At 42.7% G+C, this 19,253-nt stretch overlaps 1 protein-coding gene across 3 annotated transcripts in view; it reads left to right on the top strand.

Moving 5' to 3' along the window:
- Nucleotides 1-19,253, top strand: part of MCU (mitochondrial calcium uniporter) — a 191,684-nt gene that overhangs the window by 939 nt on the left and 171,492 nt on the right. The window lies entirely within an intron of this gene.

Genomic DNA, 19,253 nt, shown 5'->3' on the forward strand with positions numbered 1-19,253 from the left:
AGTGGCATTGGGGCTTCCTTCTCGGCGGTCAGCAGAGTGTCTGTCTTCGGGATTGTCCACAATCCTACGCGTTGGCCCCTAGCCAGTGATGTAGCATAGTTGTAAGAAGCTGGTCTCCCGCCTTCCCTCAGAGCAAAGTTGTACACTGAAAGCAAGATAATACAGGCTGGTTGGTTTAACTGACACTTCCTCTTAAATATGTATTTGTCTGTAATGCTTAATCTGCTGAACATAGGGCAGAAAAATGATCCTTGGGGATAGGAATGAGGAAGGTAGTGTGTAGGTTGTGGATGAGGGAATAATCAAGGCTAAGATGAGTCATGCGGTAGTGTCAAAGTTGATGCTGAATTGATATCCCTTTTTGCATATGGCAACAAAGAATACAGAGGTGAAGGAGTTAAACTATAGTATGGACAGCCTTCCTTTTACCTTTAGAAACTCATCTTAGTTGTGTTAATGATACATAACAAAAAAAAATCAGCAATATTGACATGAGCTTTCCCATAGTTGTGCTGAACTCTTTTTTTTTTATTTTGTTTTCTAATGTTATATAAACTGTGATACATTTTTAAATGTCCCAACAACATCCTTTCGTTGACTAATATCCATTGTTTTAAAAATCTTCTAAACCCCTGTTTATAATTTTTTTTGGGGACTAGAAAACCACCCTATGTTTTAATTAAACTGAGCAAATAAAATTAATAAAACATATGCAAGGTATGAAGGTGGAAGGTGTGCAAAGCCAACAGTGTGCTCTTACAGCTCAGTAAAGCAATTGTTCAACATTCTTAGCATTATGTTATTGCATATCTGCTCTCTGCTGTAGTGATGGCTAATTCAAGTGAAGTTTGAATTAAAAGTGCCTTGATTGTAGAAGGTCTGCATTTGTATCTTCCTCTACAGATCACTGTCTAAAATGAAGGTTAAATTCAAATGTAATGATGTACAGATATGAAACTAAGAAAGTATGAGCCAAAGTAAAAGTATTAATAAAAAAGAGGCTCTTGTACCTTCTAGCTGAAAAAAGGTAACTTTTCGATCTCATTTTACACTTGCAAGTTACAGTCTGAAAATCTGGTACATGATCCCTCCTGCTTTTCAGTGCTGCTATTTACAATACTTCTCTGCCATCATCGTTAAACAAACCCTGTCAAACTTCCCTTTCCCTCCACTGGCAGACTTGTTATTTGGATAAGTGGCAAATAATCTGCATACAACTATCCAAATAGGAAATCTTTGTACAGTTGTTAAGTGACAGGATAGTAAGTATTGTGGTAAAACAGATGACAGACAATTCGTTTGTCAAATGATGTATAGGATTTTTAAAAATGAATGCCATATTTCCTTCATTGCTAGTTTTCAGAATGATACTAGTTTACACTGGGTTTAGGAAGTTTACAATATATTTAAACAAATGGTAGAACTACAAAATAGCTCTTTAAGGAAAGCTTGTAATCAGATGTATACAGAGGATATTTTTGAGATCTATAATCAAGCTGAAGGAGAAGAAAAAGTCTCTGTGGCATCCTAATCTAGTGAGATGTTTGATTATACTCTGTTAGCAATCAGTTCCTGGATGAAAGTTCTCAAACTGGCCTTGGAATATGAAGTAGCTTTTAATTGGTATGAATCTGGTGATGTCTTCATAGAAGTATTAGAACATCTAAATCAGGGGTTCTCAAACTGGGGGTCACGAGGTTATTACATGGGGGATCGTGAGCTGTCAACCTCCAACCCAAACCCCCTTGCCTCCAGCATTTATAATGGTGTTAAATATATTAAAAAGTGTGTGTAATTTATTAGGGGGGATTGCACTCAGAGGCTTGCTATGTGAAAGGGGTCACCAGTAAAAAAAAATTTGAGACCCACTTGTCTAAATGTTATTGGTAACTGTAACCAATAGTGGGGGAGGTTTAGTTTAACTTCTAGATTTTTGTATAATTAATTTTTTCCTGGGTTTAAAAGATGTATATTGAGTTTTTTCTGATATATATTGAGTAACACACAAACATACTAAATTTGTGATTAAAATCATAAACACAGTGAGGGGAGAACATACAGACAGCAATTTTTTGTTTCCTTATTTTCCTTTCAAGATTAAATTAGACATCTTTGAACAGTTGTCCTGTGTATACAGTAGGTGGCAGTCTCTATTTGGATGACTCCCAGCAACTGCTCTGACTTCTTTTCTGTTGCTCAAGTACATATTAGTATGTGGGTTTGATCCTCACAGCATGCTAGTTGGGCCATCAGTTAAGGACATGTAATTCACAAATAGATGAGCTTTTTTTGGGGTAGAAGGGAAAAATGAGTACATTAGTGCTATAAGCAAATTAGTGGACTTTGTTTAGAGACTTTGTCAAGATTTTTGTAAAATACAAATTTTGCTTATGTCTGTTTGAAAAAGCCTATTAACTATATTTGTCTTCACTTGAAAACAAATTACTAACAGCACACCAGTGTGCATAATATGTAATAAACTGGTATGTGAGAGCTAAAAAATAAATTGGTATGGAAGGAAGTTTTTCATTTTTCAAGTTTTCAAGGATTATTTCTACACAAATGAGTGAAAAAGAATTGCTGAAAATATCGTGGTATTCCTCAGTTCAGACTGAGTGTACAGAATACTCAACCATGAAATCTTCTCGCAGTTCTTACCTGACCACAGTTCTGTTATAAATCTGTCTATAATGATACCTGTGAATTTGCTGCTTTAGTGAAAAGTTGTAATTAATGCATGACTTCTATTCATAAGAATGTCCAATTCTGAACTGGAACACCTTATAAATTTCAAGTGACATACAAAAAAATTAATATGTTTTCAAAGTATTGAAGCTTTGTTTTTTAAGTATTGCAGCATTCCCCTAGCTTTGTATGGTACTTTTTGTAAGACCAGCTCCTCTCATAAACTTTGATTTGGGGCATGATTCATCAGAGCAGGGAGAGACTGGGTTGTATTTAATGAATATTCCTGCTGGCTTGATTCCAAAAATTGATATAGCTCGAGTAGTTAATGCATTTCTCTGTCCAAATATGTCATATTTCTATTAATATTTTGTGTTTGATAAGTATTAAGTGTACTTGGTCCTGTATAAAACACAGAAAACACCGTGCTTACCACATTGTAAATACAAGATCTTACAGCATCTTAACTAAGCCCAAATTGGGTAAGATGAAGCTACTTGTGTGGGATGACCATTTATTTGTTGTTTAAATAGCGACTCTCTCCATGTTACTCTGGCTCCAAAAAGGCAGTTTGTTGAAATTGTATTTCCTGTTAAGTTTTCTAAAGGTGAATTTATTGCAAAGGTGACTGAAATCTGTGTGCTGAATGTTCCTACTAACCAGGCTAAGAGTAGCATTCAACCCACAAACAAGTTTAAAAACAAACAACATCCCACCACCTGTCTCGGTTCCATATGCTCATCTGTGATACTGCACAATGTCTCATTGTGATATCCGAGCTGCCAGACTACTGTTGGAGTTATGAGCAGGCCCAGAGGGCATAAAAATAAAAACCAAGCTTTCAGAATCCTCTCCTCTGTAATTGTAGAGGAGAGGGAGGACTTTGCCTGAACGCTTTTGGCTGGCTCAGTGTTTGTAGTGGATTTTTTTCCCCTGTAGTTGTGATGTTTTGTTTGGATATATGGTATGGTTTTGGCAACTCTGCCTGTGGGCCCTGAAGCATGACTTTCACTTAAGCATTAAATCCCTATGTCCCTTCATTCTGGTTGGTTGGGGGCAGTTGCCACAGTGGAGAACTAAATGGGTTTTAGTGTCTTCTTCACAGGTCCTCCTTAATGTTGCAGTGAGTTTTTAAACTTTTACAGTGAGTGTGGATCCAGTCTGTGATATAAAAAATTGTGTATATGATATTACTGCCATAATCTAATGGGCTATATTATAATCCAGGGGTCGGCAACCTTTCAGAAGTTGTGTGCCGAGTCTTTGTTTATTCTCTCTAATTTAAGGTTTCGCGTGCCAGTAATACATTTTAACATTTTTAGAAGGTCTCTTTCTATAAGTCTATAATATATAACTAAACTATTGATGTATGTAAAGTAAATAAGTTTCTCAAAATGTTTTTAAGAAGTTTCATTTAAAATTAAATTAAAATGCAGAGCCCCCCCGGACCAGTGGCCAGGACCCAGGCAGTGTGAGTGCCACTGAAAATCGGCTCGTGTGCTGCCTTCGGCACGCGTGCCATAGGTTGCCTACCCCTGTTATAATCTGACAGTCACAAGAAGTTTTAGGGTTAATGATTGTAAGAGTACAAAGCACCACAAATATATGATGTGGTATAGTTGATCGGTGTACCAATCAACTAGAATCCGTGCTGTGAGGAGTTGCAGACTAGTGTCATGGGTATTTCCAATCACACCAGTAATATGATGTATAGGACTGGATTAAGTTTGGTAGGGACTGGGGCTGTTATAGTTGTGGGAGTCCTTCTTTGCATATTCAGTTCCTTCCATGTGCTCTTTTACCATCGCCCAGACCCAATGCCAAAACACTCTGTTGTTAAATTACCTGTTGTTTTGGTTCTGGTTTTTAAATATGATATACCAATTTAAAGCTGAACAAACGTTGAAATGAACACAGCCGTTTTAATTTTGGCTCGTACCTGGTAGGCAATTAAAGCATAGCATCTCTACGCTTATTACTAATTAGCTATACCAGTGATATTCAATTACATTTTCTGACAGGCCTTATAAGACACAGAGCACTCTCTAGGGCCAAAGGGCGCTTCAGATATTTGCTCTCTAGTGAAGGCCTGACACCAGCCTTTCAAGACCAAGTGTACTGGGTTAGATTTATTAATCTGAAGATAAAAGGTTAAGCATGCTGATAGGCAATAGTCCAACAAAATTATGCAAATAAACTGTAATCCCATAGCATGCTGCTTTAATTCTGTTGTCATATTAAATTAAAATTAAACTTATGAGAAGAATGGACCTCTAATTTCCCTTTTTAACTGCCTGAAATGTTGACGCTTGCATTGTCTGTTTTTTTGGAAAAGTACTGCACAGCCGCAATCAAGTAAAAGTAGTGGAGCACACCAATTACTGATTTCTTCACATTGTGTAAGTACAGTAACTCCTCACTTAGCGTTGCACTTATGTTCCTGAAAAGTGCGACTTTAAGTGAAATGATGTTAAGCGAATCGAATTTGCCCATAAGAATGAATGTAACTAGGGTGGGTTAGGTTCCAGGGCAGCTTCCCCTACTCTGCAAGCACCAGGGTGGGGGCTCAACCCTCAGCCTGCCCACTCCACCCCTTCCCCCAAGCCCCCACCCTTTACCTGCCTCTTCCCCCCCCCACCTTCTCCCCTTTTACTTCTCACTCTGTGTCCTGGCTCCTCCCCCCTGGCCCCCCAAAACGTAGCCAGCCAGCTGATTGTCGTGTTTGGGAGGCAGAGAAGGGAGGGGGGAGGCGCACCAAGTCCTAGCTCCTCCCTCCTGCCCGGAGCAATCAGCTGGTTTGTAGCGTTTAGGAGGGAGCGGGGAGGAGCGAGGACTTGGCACAGGCTTCCCCTCCTTCCCCCCTGCCTCTTACCCAGGGCAATCAGCTGGCTTGTGGCATTCAGGAGTCAGAGGAGGGAGGAGGAGCAGCCTGTGTGCTGAGTCCTCATTCCTCGCTCCTGCCTCCAAAACACCACCAGCTAGCTGATTGCCATGGGCAGGAGGCGGGGGAGGAGTGGAAGGTGCTGATCCGTGGGGTCTGGCGGGTGGGAGGCGCTGGGGGTAGGTAGGAGGGGGAGCATAGGGAGACTGCCAGCTGTGGAGAAGGCAGGCAGCCAAACAACCTAAGAGTGGAGCATTGCATAACTTTAAATGAGTATATTCCCTAATTGATCAGCAATATAACAAAACAAAGTTAACCGGGATGACTAAGTGAGGAATTACTGTATCTGATTAAGCACCTGCTTAAAAGCGTACCACTATGTTGAAATCTGTCGACGTAGTCCAGTTTCAATGAGTCAGAATGTAAGTGAAAAAATTCTAAATTAAATTAATGGCATGACAGTAAACAGAAGGAAAAATAAACTGAAGTGCATCTGGCCAGTCCCCATCAGTTCTGCCTTTTAGCCCACCTCCATCTGCTCAGCTCTCATCAGCTTTATTTCCGCCCCCCCGCATCTCACCTGTGCTCTTCTTGGGGTTCTTCACATACCCCGTCCCAGGCGGGGGAGAGGCATTGCAGTTGGTTCTCCTGTGCAGGAGGAGTAGGTAGCTCCAGGAGTTGTTCCTGCCCCTCCCTCCCTGTAGCACCCAGCCTGGGAGAGGGTGTGGTGGGTGAAGAGTGGAGGAGCCATTCCTGCTCATAGGAAGAGAGGAGGGAAGAGGGAGGGAAGCTACCATGAGCAGCAGGGCTCTCTTTGCTCCCCCTTCTCTCCTCTTGTGAGCAGGGACCACTTCTGCTCCCTCCCTTCCTGTGAGAATAGGTTTGGCTCCTGAGGGGCTGTGGAGAGAGCTGTGCTGCTTCTTGAGGACCTCAGATTGGCTGTTGCTTCTTAGGCGTCTTGAAGGAACAACTGATGGCCAGTGATCGGCCAAATAAAAGTCCCATGAGGGCCAGATCTGGCCTAAGGGCTGCCAATTGAAAAACAATGCAATAAATTATATATTTTGAGGAGCCTCTTGAAATCTGAGGCCCTGGGTTGTAGCCCCGCATCGTCCTTGCATTAATCCAGCCCTGAGCACGTGCTCTCCAAGCAGAAAAGTATGCCAGATCCCTCCCCAGTGAGTTTATAATCTTCAGGCAGAGGAAGAAGGTGCTCAGTATATACACAGTTGATATTGTGATTGGTTGAGTCTTGGTAACATAAAGTTTGAGGTTTTTATAGAATATATAAGCTGTTCCCAGTTAAAGCTCATGATTGCTATTTTCAATTGGTAAATTCCCTGAAGATATGATAGAAGTGGACTTTCAAGAAAGCTAATGACTTTGTGAATGAGATCACCCAAAGAGGGTGTAGAATGGCAAGACATAGGGCAGAGAGCTCTGTAGTACCCCCAAGGACATTGGGAGAGACCAAGAGGAGGATTTTCTGAATAGTTAGTAGAGCAGAGGTGGGCAAACTACGGTGGTCAATGGATGGTGATTTTTTTTTGAGAATCGAGGAGAGAGAGCATGCAGGTAAATAATTAAGCGGACAGAGTGATCTGAATTACTTGGTAAGCTGGGCACAAGCAAACAAAATACATTTTAATATGGCCAAATGTAAAGTCATACATCTAGGATCAAAAATGTAGGCCATACTTGCAGGATGCGGGGATTCTGTCCTGGCAAGTAGTGACTGAAAAAGGTTTGGAGGGAATGATGGATAATGGATAATCAGCCAAAGATAAGTGTGAAGATGTGGAAAGCCAGGATCAAAATTGGTGAGGAAAGTGATTGAAAATTGAGATTGGGGTAAATTATGTGACAGATACAGAGAGAGAGTGATGGGAAGAGTTGCTCAGAAGAAGTAGGAAGGAAGGACTGGAAGTAGTAGGCGAAGGAGAAGAAAAGCCTGACAATGTCCTATTGGATGGCTTGAGGTGGAATGTTACAACATGTGGTATAGTACTACAAAACCTGGTGTATAAACCAGTACCATTTTAAACAATAGGAGTGGAGGGTGAATGAGTCAGGTACTTTTTTGCAGGTATTAGCCATTATAGTAGCCATTAGAGTTGACGGTATTGGTCTGAGGAATTTGATGGGTGGTAATAAGATGTATGATCTTAACAACTAATTTATCAAGGTCTTTATCTTTCAGCAAATATTGTCTATTAGGGCCAGGGCTTCCTGCTTGTCTGCTGTTTAGATTTCCTCCTATGTAGAGATTTGGGGGGTGGGGGGGGAACAGTGTGGTGAATTCTTATATGCCATTGAGACAAATAAAATTGAGCTGGATTCCTGAAAGAACTTTAATTCATATTCTCCATCTATGCAGTGTTCAGATGGTGGTGAACTCAAGGGGTTCTGGACATAATACAGTAGTAATTGCCCATTGATTTTTTTTTTTTTTTTTTTTTTTTAAGAACAAGGAGAAATTATTACAACTGTCCCTAAGCTAACATTTCTAGTAATGCAACAAAATTGCGGATGGGCTTCCTGTGTGTGTGTGTGTATGTGTATATATATATGTGTGTGTGTGTGTATGTATATATATATATGTGTGTGTGTGTATATATGTGTATATATATTCAAACTTTTTGATTTTTCTCTCTCTCCCCCGCCTCCCCAAGTTTTAGAGGAAAGACTGTGGTTACTTATGTTCATCAGCAGTCTGAGTTCCTCTAGGATTTCAGTGCAGGTTGTTCAGTATTGCTCGTACATATTCATTATGAATGTAATGGTAAGTGTACCCGTCAAAACCAAACTCTGATGATAACCCCTTTGTTCCTAGAAAGAGTTTAAATGTTCTTATTGTAGAAGCTTTCCTTTGTCTTTCATTGAACTGATAGGTTTAGGTATAGCGTGTGCCCAATGATGCTCTCCATTCCATGGCTGAAACAATTGTAGCAATAACCGTTCAAACATTGTTGCTTAGCAGGGTTCCAATAGTTTCCCTGGATTGTGTGAGTTTAGAATTTTTGTGGCAATATTAAAACTCTACTAATGACTACCTGCAGGAATAATCTGTGGCACTGCTTGGCTTGCCAGACTCTCAGGAAAGGACTCCTCTTGTCTACATTCTCTTCTCCATCCCCACACTAAGGGTGAAGTAGCTTATCCCAAAGATCACAATTTACTCAGCTCTTCAGAGCCCTACTCTCCTGGAATATCCCGTATCATAACTACAATTTCAAATCAAGAGTAATGAAGACCTTTCTTAAGAAGCATGACTGTCAGATGAGTTGTAAAAATACTGTTGAGCTCATCACATTTCTTTGTCTCCTTTTCATCTTGGGGTGAGCACACTGTGACCACAATTTGTCGTCCAAGCTAAAATCCTGAACACAACACTTCTATAATGTCTCCAGATGGGTTCTGGTGTTGGACTGTCTCTGGAGACCTCTTTTGCCAGGCCTGCGTTAGAAGAATGACCCATTTCTGACAATTGGAGCAGTTAAACGTTGCTAATGCAGAAAAAATTATCTGCATCAGAAACTCGGTTTTCTGCTGCACTTCCTGAGATAACCAATATGATAAGGATGACCCATCCTTCAGTACAAACAAGTGTTAGTCATTATTCATTAGGGATAAGTTATTAGACTACTGGTCTAACTAATTTCTCTTGGTTGGGGAGAATGGAAGAAGTTAGCTGAACTGTTTGGTATCAGAAAGTTATCCTGCTCCCTTCCCCCAAAGTGAAAGCTGTGTCCGCTGTCTGATTCCTTGCATCTTGACCATTCCTGGCTAAGGTGAACTGAAAATGAACACTCCTTGAAGCTAGTCAGCATTACCCTTTAACCTCTAAGTGCTGCCAAACATAATTGGCTGCATATGTAATGATTTTGAGGATCTCTGTAATTTGTGAATTCTCTGTTCCGGCTGGAAACATCCATTTTGAGTGTGCAGTTTTTTGCCTTATCCATGGTCTGTTTGCCCCCATATTGATTTGAGATTCCAAAAGCTTCTGGCAAAAAAATACCAATAGAGGGTAGGAGAGGGTCTCTAAGAATATGTCTACACTATGAAATTAGGTCTATTTTAATAGAAGTCAATTTTTTAGAAATAGATTTGATACAATCGATTTTGTGTGTATCCCCACTAAGCGCGTTAAGTCGGCGGTGTGTGTGTCCACAGTACCAAGGCTAGCGTCGTCCTGTGGATGCTCCTGGCTGACCTGGGTTAGGTGGTTGGGGTGCCTGGGCAGACATGGGTGCTCCTGGCTGGCCTCAGTGAGGTCAGTCGGGGGTGCCTGGACAAAAATGGGAATGACCCCAGGTCATTCTCTTCTTTAAGTTTCCTCTAATGGAGATTCAGTCCTGCCTGGAATATTATGCCAGCTGGAGGCTTCTGCCTCAGGCTGCTTTCCCAGTCGGAAGCATCGCGCAGTTGCACCTACCCCTTGCTCCCATGGCTCATGAAGCCTGGACAGTAGTAAGGAGCAGTTCAACGATAGGCTGAGTAAGTGCATAATGGTGGTAGAATGTGCCATTGGACATTTAAAAGCTCGCTGGCACAGTTTACTGATTCACTTAGACCTTAGTGAAACCAATATTCCCATTGTTGTTAGTGCTTGCTGCGTGCTCCACAAAGTCTGTGAGAGTAAGGGGGAGACGTTTATGGTGGGGTGGGAGGTTGAGGCAAATTGCCTGGCTGCTGATTACACGCAGCCAGGCACCAGGGCAGTTAGAAGAGCACAGCAGCGCGCGCTATGCATCAGAGAAGCTTTGAAAACCAGTTTCATGACTGGCCAGGCTACAGTGTGACAGTTACGTTTGTTTCTCCTTGATGGAAACCTGTCCCCTTGGTTCACTGTACTTCCCTGTAAGCCAACCACCCTCACCTCCCCCCTTTGATCTCTGCTTGCAGAGGCAATTAAGTCGTTTCAGATTCATGCGTTCTTTATTAATTTATCACGCAAATGGGGGGATAACTGTCAAGGTAGCCCGGGAGGGGTGAGGGAGGAGGGAAGCACAGAGGTGGGGTAGTTGTAGGGGCACCCCCTAGAATGGCATGCAGCTCATCATAGAAGCAGCATGTCTGGGGCTCTGACCCGGAGTGGCCGTTTGCCTCTCTGGTTCTTTGGTTGGCTTGCCTGATCTCCTTGAGCTTCACGCGTCACTGCTTCGGGTCCCTGTTATAACCTCTGTCCTTCATGTCCCTGGAGATTTTTTTCAAATATTCTGGCATTTCATTTTTTGGAACGGATTTAAGATAGCATGGATTTGTCTCCTCATACAGCCATCAGATGCAGTACCTCTCGTTCGGTCCGTGCTGGAGCTCTTTTCCGATTCTAGGGCTCCATGGTCACTGGTGCTGATGAGCTCTGCATGGTCATTTGTGCTGATCAGTTCCCCACGCTGGCCAAACAGGAAATTAAATTCAAAAGTTCATGGGGCTTTTCTTGTCTACCTGGCCAGTGCATCTGAGTTGAGAGTGCTGTCCAGAGCAGTCCCAATGGAGCACTCTGGGATAGCTCCCAGAGGCCAATACCGTCAAATTGCGTCCACGCTACCCCATATTCGACCCAGCAGGGTCGATTTCAGCACTAATCCCCTTGTTGGGGAGGAGTACAGAAATTGATTTTAAGAGCCCTTTAAGTTGACAAAAATGGCTTGGTCGTGTGAACGGGTGCAGGGTTAAATCGATCTAACACTGCTAAATTCTACCTAAACTCGTAGTGTAGACCAGGGCTAAGTGGGTGAGGTAATATCTTTTCTTGGACCAATTTCTCTTGATGAAAGAGACAAACTTTCAAGGTACACTAACCTCTGCTTCAGGTCACAGTAGAGAGTAGCTCATTCTAAGTACTCAATTGTTGGACATCTAGTCACTTTAGACAGAGGATTGGTCCCTGCCCAGAAGAACAAGTTTAGCGGGGGCGGCGAAGTCACCTTGGCAACAGAGTTATCTGACAGGGGTTTGTACTTATGTGCATAGGCACTGACTTCCTCTCTACCCGAGGGATGCTCACCCCCTCCCTGCTCCCACCCCTTCACTGCACCCCCGAGTGCACCTCTTCCTTCCTCGTCCTTCTCCATCCCAGAGCTGACCTGCACGCCGTGAAACAGCTGTTCAGTTGGCAGGAGGCCCTGGGATGGAGGGGGAGGAGTGATCAGTGGGGCCGCTGTGGGGGGCGGGGGCAGGCTTAGCTGCTGGGGGATGCTGAGCACCCACTAATTTCTCCACGGGTGCTCTAGCCCTGGAGCACCCACAGAGTCAGCACCTATGCTTATGTGGGAAAGCTTACAAGGGTGGCACTTTTCACAGGGGTGAAAGTTTTAAAAAGGGCAGAAATTGTTCTGCTCTGGGGTCATCTTCTCAAGTCTATGAGGAAGAGACTACTCCTCATGTGATGGCCATCATGAGGCAGGGGACACCTTCTAGAGACAAGTTGCTGGACATTTATGATACCTAAGAACTTCCAAGGGAAGGGTGAAATAGAAAGTGACATGCAGGTAGCATTTGTTTTGGATGATTTGTACTCTTGTGCTTTATATGATTAAGTATCAAAGAGTAAATTGAGTTAGACTCTGTGCAGAATGTGAGTGTGCATTAACTTCACAACTGCTGTGTGCCCCTGAGAGAATTAAACTATAAACCAGAAGCTTCACACCTTAGGGATGGAGTTCTGGAACAGGGTCTGTTTAAGTAACTGGGGTATCTTGCAAGGGTCAGTGCTGGTCCTGGGTGCTGAAGGCAGGTGGGCTGAGGAGTTCCATTTCTGAGAAGAAGTAGCAGGCAAAGTCAGTGCCCAGAAGATGTGTCAGACAGGCCAAGGTAGCAAACTGTACTACAGCTTGTTTCAAGCTTCTGGAGAATCAACACCTGGGGATCCAGAGCATCAGGCTTGGATTCATCTCAAAGCAGTCCCAGTAGGAGGCCAGGAGGGGGCACTTGCTAGGATCTGTGATCACATGCAAGGCAAAATGTGCCTGCTGCCTCAAATAGGATATGCTGCCATGGTTTTGAAGGGCTCAGTATCCCATAGGCTGAGTGTTGAACCATTTCTAGTCCCGGTGAACGAGTGGACATCTAACATGGGTCGGCTTTTTTGGTAAAACAGAATCAGTGACAAGCTAAAAACTTTGGACTAAAGTTATGTTTTTATTATATATCGTTTGACTTGTACCAAATAGTGTATGGAAAACAAGGAGACAGACTGGTTTGAATGTGAAAAGGGACAGATAACTTGCTTTTAGTCTTGTCATTCTACTGCTATGGTGGGCAGACTTTTTGGCCTGAGGGCCACATCTGGGAATATAAATTGTATGGTGGGTCATGAATGCTCAGAAAATTAGGGTTGAGGTGTGGGTGAGGGCTCTGGTTGGGGGTGCAAGCTCTGGGATGCAGCCAGAAATGAGTTCAGGGTGCAGGAGGGGATTCTGGGCTAGGACTGGGGAGTGTGTGTGGGTGGGCAGGTGAGGACTGTGGGTGTGCAGGCTCTGGAGTGGGGCTGAGAATGAGGAGTTTGTGGTGTAGGAGGGAGCTCTGGGCTGGGACCGAGGGGTTTGGAGGGTGGGAGGGGGATTGGGAGGGGATTGGGGCATGGGGAGAGGCTTCGGGGTGTGGGCTCCAGGCAGCGCTTATCTCAAGCGGCTCCCAGAAGCAACAGCATGTCCTATGCAGAGGTACAGCCAGGCAGCTCTGCTCACTGCCCCGTCCACAGGCACTGGCCCTGCAGCTCCTATGGGAGCGTGTGAGAGGGGCCATGCGGCTGCTTCTGGGAGTCACATGGAGCAGCCCCCAACCCTGCTCCTTTGGCTGGAGCTCCCAGTGGGAGCTCGAGGGCTGGCTTAAAATGGCTGGTGGGCAGTAATTTGCCCACCCCTGGTCTAATGTCTCTGTCCAGACCATGTACAAGGGCTATATGATAGTCTTGTGCTCCCAAACCTGAAAGGAATTGCACCTCCCTAAACTGTCCATCTTTGGTTTGCTCCATCCCATGATTATTCCTCTTTATTTTCCCCTATGTTTCAGTCACCACCTCTCTGGGTGTTTTGTTCAGCATCTCTCCCTCCATTACTCCTCACCGCCTTCCACCAAGCTGAAGGCTGCTTTTGCAGCGCTCTCATTTTAGATCTAGAAACTTCATAAGACAGAAAGCACTACCTTTGGGCTGGTTCACCTACCTGAACGATTGCTATATTTCTGATACTGAAAGATGGTAATGTAGGAGTGTATGCGGTAACTGTTATAATCATAGGAATATTTTTGGCAAATAAACCACCTTGGGTATTGCTGGAATATTAAACAGTGTTTAGCTACATGATTTTTCAGCAAACTAAATGTTTTTAGACCCTCTAGGACATATCAGTCCTTAGCATTGAGAAGAAAGTGGCTCATCCTTTTTTTCCTATTAAAGTTTTGGCAGCCCTTTACTTTCCCCATGTTATTGTCTCATATTGCATCCTATTAATAAAGCTGAAAAAATAGTGTTCCAGTATGACATGACATAATTCTCCAATAGTAGATGGTCTCACACTGGCTTGTTTCCTCTTGTAAAATATAAAGTACCTTCCCCCTCTTCATGAAGAGGGTGAATTATGATGTCCTTAAATTTCTGTGGTAGCTTTTAGGAATAATTCAAGTAGCATAGCTCCACCTTGATAAGTGGGAGAGCAGAAATTCGGAGTATTTGAGCTTGTCTTGGTAGATTGCTTGTATTAATCTTTATGGAGGGCCAGGGACTGCCATGCAGCGAGGTAATTCCCAGCCTTATAAAGTCGATAAGTTGGATAATGACAATTTTTTGAATTTGATTTAAGGATTGCAGTTGTGTGGTCCATTTAAGGAGGGCTTTGGATGTACTTCTGTACACAGATACAGTTGCTAAGCCTTAGACTGACAGTATAGCGTCACTTGTTAAATGCAGTATGTCTGTAGTGCTTCTCTAAGATTAGTGCAAGGCTTGAAGTGGTCTGGGGAGGTCAGTCAGACACTTAAATAAAGCTGAAGTGGTATGGTTATTGGAAAGGAGGTGTTAAAATAGGCTTAAATAAGCTATTTGAGTCTTAATGTTTTTGAGCTTATCAGTTTCCATCTTGGACAGTGACATAACTGTCACTTTTCTGAGAGCACTTTTAGCTGAGACTTGGCAGACTAACCTGTCTGCTGTATTTGCTTTGGAACCAGTGCTATGCACACTTCCTGCGTAACAAACAATTGCAGGCCCCATTCCCCCAGGGAAGGTGAGCAGATGTTCTTTTTGCGTCCCTGATAGGCATTAAAAACTTGATGCTGAATGAGAGTCATTTGTACATGGCATCTTGTAATACAGGGTAAACATATTGGAGAAAACATATTAAAAACAATAAAAGAACCTATGCATGCTAAGTATCAGAGGGGTAGCCGTGTTAGTGTGGATCTGTAAAAGCAGCAAAGAGTCCTGTGGCACCTTATAGACTAACAGACATATTGGAGCATGAGCTTTCGTGGGTGAATACCCGCTTTGTTGGATGCATCCGACGAAGTGGGTATTCACCCACGAAAGCTCATGCTCCAATACGTCTGTTAGTCTATAAGGTGCCACAGGACTCTTTGCTGCTTATGCATGCTAAAAAGTTTACTAGAGATCACCCCCAACTCCAGTCTCAAGCTCTGGTTGGTGTCAGTCCTTCAAAATCCACAACTGGGTTTTCCTTTAGTGAGAAGTTCGTAACTGTTTCAGATTCAGAACTAGAATCCAGACTGGGCAGTTCAGCCTTTTGTTTTCATAACTCTGGCTTTGATGACTACCTATTCCCAGAGACTGGACAGCAGACAATGACCCACTCCTCAGAGCATAGTTTCAAAAGTCTAGGTTTTTGCATATCTTGAGGTGGGGAATTTACATTAACCTCTCCCTTGGTGTTCCTCATGAAATCCACTTCATACTTACTGTCTTAAAAGTCCATTCTTATCTGGCACATTTTCAGTATAGTCCTTTGAACTCCCAGGCCACACATCACACCTCATCCTTCCCCCAACAGAGGTTACATCCAATCCCAACCCACAATAATACATAACCTTTGCATGTAATACAATGGGCCCCAAAAGTACTCAACATAACTCAGGTAGGTCTCCCAAGGGTATGTGGGAAATTTCCATATCTACCACAAATTTATCATCTTGGCTAAGTCTGCACATACCCTAGAGCTGAGAAATGGCAAATGGTCATCTCTTGTTTCATGGCCACACAGAGTTGCCAGGAAGCAGTGCAACCTGCATCCTCTCTTCCAGATGCTGAGTATTATCTCTAATATTTCCAGTCTATCCTCTATCTTTCAAACGCTGGCCAGTGGACCAAGTCCTATGTTACCCCTGTTCTCGTTCTCCTGGCTGGTAGTCTAATATTCACCAAGGCTCTGAGCTGGCCAAATTTTTTCTGTTTCTTTACTTCTGTGTTAAAAAATGGTTTTTGTTTTGTTTGTTTTTGAGATAATGCAGTATGACACCATAATCATATTAATTTTAAAAGGGAGTAGGTAGCTTGCACCATTGTGAGACTCCAAGACAGAATTTAACAGTGTTGTTCATTTTTATTTGTAACATCTTCAGCCACCATTCTGGCTTCTTGTTGATCTGATGATGGTAGAATGGAGACTCTAGTTCATTTAGTTTCAGTAGGAGACACAATCTCTACACTTAAATCTTGTTTGCTAAAGGTTGGTGTACTGTGTCTTCTGCTTATCAGACAGTCTCATCTCTGTTCGTTGTGTTCCCTCCATCTTGTACACCTCTTTCTTGTGTTGAACTTACATACCAATCTCCTAGAACTGGAAGGGACCTCAAAAGGTCATCAAGTTCAGCCCCCTGCCTTCACTAGCAGGATCAAGTACTGATTTTTGCCCCAGATCCCTAAGTGGCCCCCCTCAAGGATTGAGCTCACAACCCTGGGTTTAGCAGGCCAATTGCTCAAACCACTGAGCTATCCCTTGGTACAGAGTCGGTGTTCTATGTGCTTTTATGATGTATATAGTACAGTTCAAACCCTTATCCATGACTGGGGCCTGTAGGTGTGTTTGTAACACTGATAAAGGGAATCTTAACTTGAGAACTAAAATAACAAATCTCATATTCAGGAGGGGTTTCTTAGGTCTTAAGAAAAACTTGAAATCCAAAAGAAGCAAGATGGAGTAAAACAGAAATTCAGCATTTAAACCTGTTACCTTCTCCCACCTCATCACACTCATTGAAAAACTGACTATGTGCTAATGACTCATGGAAATGTTGCAGAGGTTTCCTTCCACTTTTTTCACAAATGTTTGCTCTCCTGGGATAACTTCAGATGGAGTTTTTTCTTTGCATTCCCTTGTCTCCTGGTACCTCATATAGAATATTTGTGAGATTACTAAGTGTTCGCTAAAATCCTCATTTCCTGCTACCAGAAAAAGTTCCTATTGTGCATTTTCCTTAGTCCTAATCTGCAAAGTACCAAAAGTAATAAATATTCATACTATGAGTCAAAGTGCAAACAGTGAGTTTTAATCAGAATGGCCAATTCCAAGGTATATTTTGAATTTCAAAGATCTGTTGACAAACTATTTTTAGAGGGATTTTTAAATTATTCCTATTAAATGGAGCTCTGAACCCTATTTAGTTTCCCATAACATATCAACCTCATTCTTATTTTCTGTTTGACTCAGAATGGAATGCACTCTGCCTGGCAAAGTACTCCAAAAATGGGAAATCTTTAAATATATAATGCCTTCTCTTAGGCTATGTCAACACTTGGAGCTAGAGGTGTGTTTTCCAGCTTTTTTTTTTTTTTTTTTAAAGTGTAGCCATGGTAGCACAGGCAGTGGTGGCACTAGCTCCGGACCCCACCCCCTGCAAACCTGCCTTACTCCATGTTGTTGCTGCCCTGCCCATGCTACCGTGGTTACACTACTATTTTTAGCAGCTAGTGCAGGAATATCAACATGAGCTGGAAACTGCACCCTTAGCTCTTGAGTGCAGGTGCGGTCATGATGATAGATGAGCAATTAGTTCTGATATTTCTCCCCTGTTCTCTTAAAATCCTCAAGATATGCATGTAGTTTATATAGAATATCAGGGTTGGAAGGGACCTCAGGAGGTCATCTAGTCCAACCCCCTGCTCAAAGCAGGGCCAATCCTCATACAAATTTTTACCCCCATTCCCATATGGCCTCCTCAAGGCTTGAGCTCACAACCCTGGGTTTAGCAGGCCAACGCTCAAACCACTGAGCTATCCTATAAGCCAGAAGTTTGCTTCTGAGGTTTGGAGGACTGCAGATGAGAATGAATCAATATACAGATTGTATGTGAGGATAAACAACTTTATAGAGGAAAAGTGACTTAAAGGTCTCTGTACAGTCAGATCTCCCATGTCCCAGCCATGTGTTCTGGTTTGAGACAGAACTGGAATGTAGCCTGTGTATCGAACTTGAATAAACCTATTTTAAGGTGCTTTTGTTAAGCAGGAAGAATCTTGCCTAGGTTGTAGTAGCTGGATATTTTTTTTTTTTTTTGGTGAGGAAGAGGGAATGGAAGAATAACTTACTTTATACTTAGATGACAGTGAACAGAAAAATGCTGATATTGCACAGCAAAAAGCATGTTCCTTTTTTGGAGTGGAAATGCTCTCATTTATCATGTTTGGGAAATCCTCTTGGCTTTCTGCAGAAGAAAAAGTGGGAGTTAGAGATTTGTTTCTTCACATGACAGACCATAGTGTGTTCAAAATTTGTAACAGCATCTGCTATACTAATGGTATGTCTACACTGCAATTAAAAACCCACAGCTAGTCGGTGCCACCTGACTTGGGCTAAGGGGCTGTTCAATTGCTGTGCAGATGCTTGGGCTGGAACCTGGGATCTAGGACCTGAGAGGTATGAGGGTCCCAGAGGATCCCCAATATCTGCACTGCAGTTAAAGCAGCCCTCAAGCCCTGTGAGCCTGACCAGCTGCAGGTGTCTAACTGCCTAGACACATCCTGTGAGCTCATAAGGGCTTGTTGCTGAAAAGAGTGTTAGCCCCAGTCAGAGATCTGTTGTTGTTTTTTTTGTTTTTTTTTTTTAAATGGTACAAACTGTAATACCTGGAGTTCTGTTGGATTTAATTCTTTCAGCAGTTTGCAGTTTTGGTAATTAATACACAACTGCATTCCTATTCCTTTCAATTTGGTGATACGGTATTAAATTTGAATGAGTTGAGTGATTGCAAGAGAATCAAGTTAGTCTGTATCCTTGTGAGCAAGACTTGTATACATGTGTGTTACTAAAAATTCATCAATGAATTCAAGAACTACAGGGAGGAACGTTACCTTCCTGCTGTAATTTTCAGATATGTTGTTGTGCTTGTATGACTGACTTGCAAAAAAAATGATGCAGTACTGTTTTTGTTTGGCTGTCCCTTAAACTTAATGAATGTCACACATCATTGAAGTGCTGAAACAGCAGAGGGAATGATATTTGGGACATTTCCAGGTACTTGATCTTTAAGAAGGCAAGTGAGGGCAAGGCTATTGGAGAAGACATTAGGTGAACACCTAGGCCAGGTCTACCTTGCGACTTTAAATCGGTTTAATGGCCGATATACCGATTTAACGCTGTACCCGTTCACACGACGTCATTAATATCGAGTTAAACGGCTCCTTAAATCGATTTCGGAACTCCTCCCCGACGAGAGGAGTAGCGCTAAATTC

Source organism: Chelonoidis abingdonii, chromosome 15 (assembly GCF_003597395.2).
Source record: "Chelonoidis abingdonii isolate Lonesome George chromosome 15, CheloAbing_2.0, whole genome shotgun sequence".
Lineage (NCBI taxonomy): Eukaryota > Metazoa > Chordata > Testudines > Testudinidae > Chelonoidis > Chelonoidis abingdonii.